Genomic DNA, 8,326 nt, shown 5'->3' with positions numbered 1-8,326 from the left:
AAAACATCTCGAAGGCAGAAGTTAGGATTTACACTTTCAAGCACCCTACCAACTTTTGCAAACTTCACACCCCTGGTGGTTGTGTGTTGATACACATCTGTGCAATCTGATCGGCCTAATTTTACTTTGTATGGACAGAAATTAATAAAGCTCTCAGGATGTGGGAAAGGGCTCTTCTAGGAGCACAACAATTTGACTGCATGTGGTTGTGGTTTTGTCTTAAACATAGGGGTTTCTGTCCCCAATCCAGAACCCGGGGAGAAGAAAGAGTTGTTTCCCTCTTCTTATGAAACAAGCAAGCAACTAAATATTTTGGACATGCAAAAATATAGCAAAAATACTATAACAACAATTCGTGTAACTACCTTCCAGCTTAAGTGATAGAATATTAGTAGTTCTTGAAAGCTCCCTGTATGTCCTGATCCAATTATATTCCTTTTTTTGGAGAGGCGACCATTATTCAGAATTTAGTGCTCATCATTTTCACATGTTTGAGTTATTCTTTAACTGTAAATGCATATACTCCTAAACAATGTAAAGTATTATTTGGTGTGTTTAAATATTTTATACAATATATCCTTCTGCAATTTACTTTTCTCTCCTCTCTACATTACAGTTGTGAAATTCATTCATGTAGCTATCTGTGGCTCCATTATTCATTTTCACTGTTATAGAGTGTTTTATTGTATAGATATAGCCCAATTTATTTCTCGTTCTCCTGCTTGACATATTCTTAACGTCTTTGGGGTGGAGAATGGCTGTTTCCTCATCTTGCATTCTTTCCCAATCTATCATTTATAGCATTAATTTTGTAGTGGGGTCTTTCAGGCTTGGTTCTGGATTTCAAAGACATTTTGTCTTCTAGTTTATGTAGTTGAAATGTGGTGGTTTTCAGTGTTTGTTTTTTATCTTTTTGCTTCTCTTTTTACCTCTACTGTACATTTAAAACATATGTTAAAACAAATCAGTTTACTTCTTTGTTTCAGGCTATGTAAGCCTCGTTTTGCCTCCACTAATCAGCTATTTCTATTGATAAATGGAATCAGAAGAGTCATGGGTATAAAGAAGAGGGAGAAGGGAATTGGGTTGGGGGGAAAGTCTTAGTCAATATCTTAAAATACTATCTGCCATACTGACAAGGATAGTTAAACACTTATCCTTAAGCACAAATCAACACTGACGACTACATGGTATCATTAGCATTTACCATGCTAATGTCCTGCCTCTCAAATTTTATTACATATGATTATCATCCAGGGATCCTGTTAACATGTGGATTCTGTTACCATACATCTGAGGTATGAGCTGAGATTCTACATTTTTAGCAGGTTCCCAGCTGATGCACATGCTGCTCGTCCTGGACATATTTTGAGGAGCAAGCGTGCATGGGCAGAGCGCACGTTGCCTCAGACTTGCCTTTGAATCTTAGCTTCATAGTTTCTATTAGTCTTGGGGAACCTTAGGAAAATTAGCTTCCAGTGCAGTGGCTCCAGTCCTGGGCTGCACCTGGATACTTTTAAAGATCTGATACCTAGTTGCACCCCAGATTAATTAAATCAGAATATGTAGAAGTAGGATCAAAGCAGTAGTTTTAAAAGCTATCGAGGAGATTTCAATGTGTATCCAAGATTCTGAGAACCTCTGTTTCAGCACAGCTGTTCTCAAACATTAGCATCTATTAGAATTGCCTAAAAGACTTATTAAAACACAAACTGGTAGATCACAGCACCAGAGTGTGTGATCCATAATATTGGCTAGGCTATTTTCACTTAACACCGTTGTTCCTAAATTTCTTACTTGAAGAATCGCTTTCAAGTGTGGTTAAAGTGGTACCATCACCTCTCAGAAGGTTTTAACTTGTAGTCTGGTCGCAATGATCTACCTGGGACTAGCCTTGTTTGAGTTTCCCAGCCTACCTGTATTCACACCCAGTGGTTACACTAGTGCCTGCTTGTACACCATCTACCTGGTCATGTCTGATAAACTCATCCTTTTTGAAAAAAGAACCCTGCAGGCCATGCTTTCTTTGTGGTAGAGCTGTAGTAGCCCCCAGGACTTCATGGTGTGCAAGATCCAGATGGGCTGCTAGATGAGAAGGGGAGGGGGTGGGTGGATCCCCTCCCGAGGCTTGAAGCTCTGTTATAAACACTTTTCCTCCACTGCGACCCTGGTATATGCAGTAACTTCATTGTGATTTTTCTGCTCTTGAATATTGTGTTTCCACACAGCTCCTTCCCAGGAAGAATGGTTCCCAGGTGGTATTCTCTGGCCTGAAGGCTGCTACTTCATTATCGTCTTTGTTAACCTGAGAATACCACCCTTTGGGTTCTGCAAAGGAACACATCATTATCGCTAAATTCACTGTGTCAAAAATGACTCCTCGCTGGGCTTTGGAGCTTCGTTGGTGAACTGCAGGTATTGATCTTGCTTCCAGCATTGTGAATAATGCAGACAATACGGTTTCTGGGTGCCTTCTCTGAAAACTGCCCAGATTTTGGACTTGAGCTTGATGCAAACTGCATTATAAACATGCCAAACTTGTGCTGACAGCACTGAAAGCACTTTGGGATAAACATTTGTGTTTGCTAAAAATGTCTCTAAGGAATTGGAAGTATTTCATCAAAAGATTTATCTGTGCATTTCTGGGGGTGTTTAAAAGCTTTCCATGACCCACAGGCAGTGGCTACTGAGTGACTCATTCATCAGCTTCTGATCCATTTCTAACCTCAAGATTCAAAGAGGAAAATTGACATGAAAAGACTAATTCTTATTAAAAATTGACAGGTGTCATTTCTGAGGGATAGAGGAGTTTAATTGACAGGATGTTTGCTATAGATAGGAGTTTTTGGCTTAGATGTGACTATTTTCCTACCTCTTTAGGTTTCTTAGCAAATCTAGGTTTGAGGATCAGATGTGTTGCTTAAGAAAAGATTGTAATTATCACTAAGCAATTGCTGGGTTAATTAGGCCTGTCAATAATTCAGAGGGTGATTGGAGCAACATTGAGACAGGTTTAGAGCCAAGACTTGTTGCTGTTTTGTGAAACAATCTGAAATAAATCTCTCTTAAGTCAGTAACTCTGGCTTGGGTAAAAGTCCTCTTTTGGAGCTGAGTTTAGGCAGCTGGACCTAGTAAAAGCTATGTGTTTATTAGAATTCACCAGCCACAGGACATTAAATTCTTCACTAGTCTAGAGTAGAATCTAAGCTAGAAGAAGGAGATATCCATTAAGGAGAGATTAATGTTGCATGTCTATTTGAAAACTCAGTCTGTATCTATGTGATGGTAACCAATGTTGTGGGCACATTTTATAAATGGTCTTTTAATGGAGATGATATAGTCCTGAATAGAACATATATAGAAGTAATGATTTTTTGATATTTATGAAGAATATGCTCTTGTCCACTAATAGTAGTAGGAACAATAACCATGATCATATTAATAGTGATTCTTAGGTATTGTGTACCTCCTACGTGCTAAGTATTTTGTCTATGTTATCTCTAATCACAGAATGGCTCATAAAGGTAGGGATTTTTTTTTAACAATTTAATTATATTCTTTCAATTACTTAAAAATACACAATGAAGTGGTTATTGACTATAGTCACTCTATTATGCTATCAAATAGTAGGTCTTATTCATTCTTTCTAATTTTTTGTACCCGTTAACCATCCCTACTTCCCCTCCAGACCCCTCACTACCTTTCCCAGCCTCTGGTACCATCTGTCTACTTCCTATGTTCATGAGTTCAATCGATCTGATTTTTAGATCCCACAAATATGTGAGAACACGCAATGTTTGTCTTTCTGTGCCTGACTTATTTCACTTAACATAGTAATCTCTAGTTCTATCCTTGTTGTTGCAAATGACTGGATCTCATTCTTTTTTATGGCTGAATAGTACTCCATTAAGTGTACGTATGACATTTTCTTTATCTATTCATCTGTTGATGAAAGTAGGGATTATTAACTCCATTTTATGGATGAGGAAACTGAGACAAATAAGTTTAAATGAATTGTGCAAGTTTAATGAGCTGATAAGCTGCAGAGCTGGGAATTTAACTCAAGGCCATGTGGTTCAAAACACCTCTCACTTAGGAGGCAAATAGTTCAAGGGGAAAATGGTCCCAGGAAGTGTTTGAAATGTCAGAGGTGATAATCCACTTCCAACAGGCACTGTGGTGTACATCTGATTTAGGGCTCTAACTTTGTCCACTGGGGAGCATTCATCACTAGTGTTTTCTACACATGTAGAAAAAAAGTCTGGGGGATTGCTTTTCTTATTTCTCTTTTATGTATGTGGAGATGGAAGTTCAGAAACAAAAAATCTTGCCCAAAATCATATGGCTGAGCAAACAGAACAGGGATTTTAATTCTAGTTTGTTTTATAAGAAGGGTAGAATAATCCTTACCAATTTTTCATCGTGTGTGCCTCATATTTTAATACTGTAACTAGATTCTATTATATAGGAATATGTTGAAATGCTTATACTCACTTTTGGTTGTATTTTGTATCTATCTATCTGTATCATCTGTCATTTATCTATCATTTTAGCATATAAATATAAATATAGAGAAAAATGTTCTTTGCATTTTAACAAACATTTGTCAGATCAAGTTGAAGTCTCCTATATCCACTTCTACTATTTCATTCCCCTTCCTTTCCTCCATAGAGGTAAACATTATCATGAAATTTTGTATATATAGTCATTTTTCTACTTGTACTAAACTTATTACATGCATAATATATTTGTGAAAACATATAATTTTAGTTCTTTCTAAATGTATATAAATGGAACCATATAGCATGTATTATTCTGTGGCTTGCTTTTATCTTTTAAGATGAATAGATCTGATATTAGACCATCCTTGAATTCTAGCATAATGCATTATGTTCAAGTAGGATTATTATTTAAAAAATAAACTGTAATTCATTTTGCTAGCATCTTATTGGGAGTTTAATTTAAGTAAGATTGGTTTATAGTTTACTTTTTTTGATGGACTTTGCTTGCTTATGCATTATGGTTTTACTGACTTATAAAAGTGAATTAGGGGAATTTTACCTCTGAAATGAAAACACTATGAGCTCTGTGAAGCTGCTTCCCAACAAAACAAGTATAAATTGACTTTATTTTTTAAAAAAAGAACATTTTAAAGTCTCTGAAAATTTTTCTAGGTGCATATAGGAAATAAAAAACATTTATTCAGGAATACGTAGTAAAACTCAGTCAGAACAGTGAGACTCTGTGGCATTTGAACCATGATCCAGTTCCTCCTTTCCCTTTCAGCCCAGCATGATCAAAACTTTACTAAAGGCAGGTGCATTCAAGAACAGAGGGCTCCCTATTCCTGGAGCTTCAGGTTGAAAGGTAGGTTTTCCCAGGAGGACCAGACCCCTGGCATTTCTCATCCTCCCCAGATATACGTTGCAGCAGCTAACTTTCAGGTGAGTGCAGCAGAGGCTTGAGAGGTTCTTTATTCCACCAAGCCCCTACTCACAGGGCGGAGGCTCTATGTCAGGCATGGTATGCTGAGAATACTAGGACCCATCACTGTCACTCCTGCTCATTCATAGGTTGGAGGCTCCACACCAGGAAAGTCAAGCCGAGAAGACCCAAGGCTACTGGCCTCACTCAGTGTCCTGATCTGAAAGCAGAGCTGTTATTCAGAGAGAAGCAGGCCACTAACCCTGCTCCTAACTCTGGAGTTGGTGGCTCAGAGATTTTACCAAGGGAGAAAGGCAGAATTTAAGAGCTTCAAAGCCCTCCCCAATGGAACTGACTTTGAAATTGAGTTGGGGGGAAGTTCAAGCCTAAATATATTGCTCTCAAAATCAATGGAGGTTTGGGAGGTGAACACAACAAGCTAAATACTAGGATAGTTACCTTATCAGAGAAATAAAGAAAGGGACAGTTAAGGAGAGCTTTCTTTCGGTTAACTTCAAACACTGGTCTAAAAAACTACCCATGCTAAGGGACCCATCTTTAATTGTGGATTCAGTTTTGCCCCAGAACAATTTATGCCCCAGGGCATTGTTGAAAATAGTAGAACAATAATCTGACCATTAGTTCTGGGTATGATCATGAACTTCTGGGTATGATCATGAACTTCTGGGTATGATCACAAGAAAGATAGTAAAAAAGAACCTTGTCCAAACCATTGTCATTCCAGAGTGACTGTGGACATACTCAAAGCTGTGCTCCCTGAGGAATCACTTCAGAGCCTGTACACTACAGGGGTGATGATGAGGAATGGACTTCACTAAAATAGTTCAGTCATTCACTAGTAAAATAAACAAGCAAACAATAAAAACAATCCCCAAAAGTGGGGCACCAATACCTGGAATTGCAAAAGTATATATCTAAAATGTCCCATTTTCAAAACATATTATGAGACATGCAAAGAAATAGGAAACTATGATGCATAAACTAGAAAAAAGCAGAGAAGAGAAACTGCCAGTGAAAGGAACCAGATGTCAAATTTAACAAAAATACCTCAAAGTGGCCATGCTAAATATAGTCAAAAAACTAAAGGAAACCATGGTTAAACAAATAAGAAAGTATAGAGGGCATTTCAAGATGGCTGAATCAGAACAGCTCTGGTCTGCAGCTCCCAGTGGGACCGACACAGAAGATGGGTGATTTCTGCATTTCCAACTGAGGTACCTGGTTCATCTCAATGGGACTGGTTGGACAGTGGGTGCAGCCCATGGAGGGCAAGCCAAAGCACGGTGGGGCATCACCTCACCTGGGAAGTGCAAGTGACCAGGGGATTTCCCTTTCCTAGCCAAGGGAAGCCATGACAGACTACCTGGAAAAGTGGGACACTCCCATTCAAATACTGCACTATTCCCAAGGTCTTAGCAAGCAGCAGACAGGGTGATTCTCTCCCATGCCTGGCTCGGTGGCTCCCACACCCACAGAGCCTTGCTCACTGCTAGCGCAGCAGTCTGAGATCGATCTGCTAGATGGCAGCCTGGCTGGGGGAGGGGTGTCTGCCATTGCTGAGGCTTGAGTAGGTAAACAAAGTAGTCCAGAAGCTCAAACTGGGTGGAGCCCACTGCCGCTCAGCAAGGCCTACTGACTCTAGACTCCACCTCTGTGGGCAGAGCATAGCTAAACAAAAAGCAGCAGGCAACTTCTGCAAACTTAAATGTCCCTCTCTGACAGCTTTGAAGAGAGAAGTGGTTCTCCCAGCACGGTGTTTGAGCTCTGAGAACGGACAGACTGCCTTCTCAAGTGGGTCCCTGACACCCCCGTGTAGCCTAACTGGGAGACAACTCCCAGGAGGGACCAGCAGACACCTCATATAGGTGGCTGCCCCTCTGGGATGAAGCTTCCAGAGGAAGGATCAGGCAGCAATATTTGCTGTTCTGCAATATTTGCTGTTCTGCAGCCTCCACTGGTGATATCCAGGAAAACAGAGTCTGGAGTGGAACTCCAGCAATCTCCAACAGCCATGCAGCTGAGGGATCTGACTGTTAGAAGGAAAACTAACAAACAGAAAGGAATAGCATCAACATCAACAAAAAGGTCATCTACACCAAAACCCCATCTGTAGGTCACCAACATAGAAGACCAAAGGTAGATAAAACCACAAAGATGAGGAGAAACCAGAGCAGAAAATCTGAAAATTCTAAAAATGAGAGCACTTCTTCTCCTCCAAAGGATCACAGCTCCTCGCCATCAACAGAACAAAGCTGACAGAGAATGATTTTGATGAGCTAGGCTTCAGAAGGTTGGTAACAACAAACTTCTCTGAGCTAAAAGAGGATGTTTGAACCCATCTCAAGGAAGCTAAAAACCTTGAAAAAAGATCAGACAAATGGCTAACTAGAATAAACAGTGTAGAGAAGAACTTAAATGACCTGATGGAGGCAAAAACCATGGCATGAGAACTTCATGACACAAGCACAAGCTTCAGTAGCCAATGTGATCAAGTGGAATAAAGAGTATCAGTGATTGGTGAACAAATTAATGAAATAAAGTGAGAAAACAAGGTTAGAGAAAAAAAGAGTAAAAGAAAATGAACAGAGCCTCCAAGAAATATGGGACTATGTGAAAAAACCAAATCTACATTTGATTGGTGTACCTGAAAGTGATGGGGAGAGTGGAACCAAGTTGGAAAACATTCTTCAGGATGTTATCCAGGAGAACTTCCCCAACATAGCAAGGCAGGCCAACATTCAAAGTCAGGAAATACAGAGAACACCACAAAGATACTCCTCAAGAAGAGCAACCCCAAGACACATAATTGTCAGATTCACCAAGGTTGAAATGAAGCAAGAAGTTTTAAGGGCAACCAGAGAGAAAGGTTGAGTTACCCACA

The 8,326-nt window shown here is 39.6% G+C and overlaps 1 long non-coding RNA gene across 1 annotated transcript in view; it reads left to right on the top strand.

The window, feature by feature from the left end:
- Positions 1–2,011: 2,011 nt before the first annotated feature.
- The window catches only part of LOC105492275 (uncharacterized), a 28,659-nt gene continuing 22,344 nt past the window's right edge, over positions 2,012–8,326 (top strand). The window contains exons 1-2 of the long non-coding RNA XR_011616151.1: positions 2,012–2,415; positions 5,287–5,367. This is a non-coding gene — a long non-coding RNA (uncharacterized lncRNA). The remainder of the gene's footprint in view (positions 2,416–5,286; positions 5,368–8,326) is intronic.

This window comes from Macaca nemestrina, chromosome 18 (assembly GCF_043159975.1).
Source record: "Macaca nemestrina isolate mMacNem1 chromosome 18, mMacNem.hap1, whole genome shotgun sequence".
Lineage (NCBI taxonomy): Eukaryota > Metazoa > Chordata > Mammalia > Primates > Cercopithecidae > Macaca > Macaca nemestrina.
This window is presented reverse-complemented; position numbering and strand designations above follow the sequence as displayed.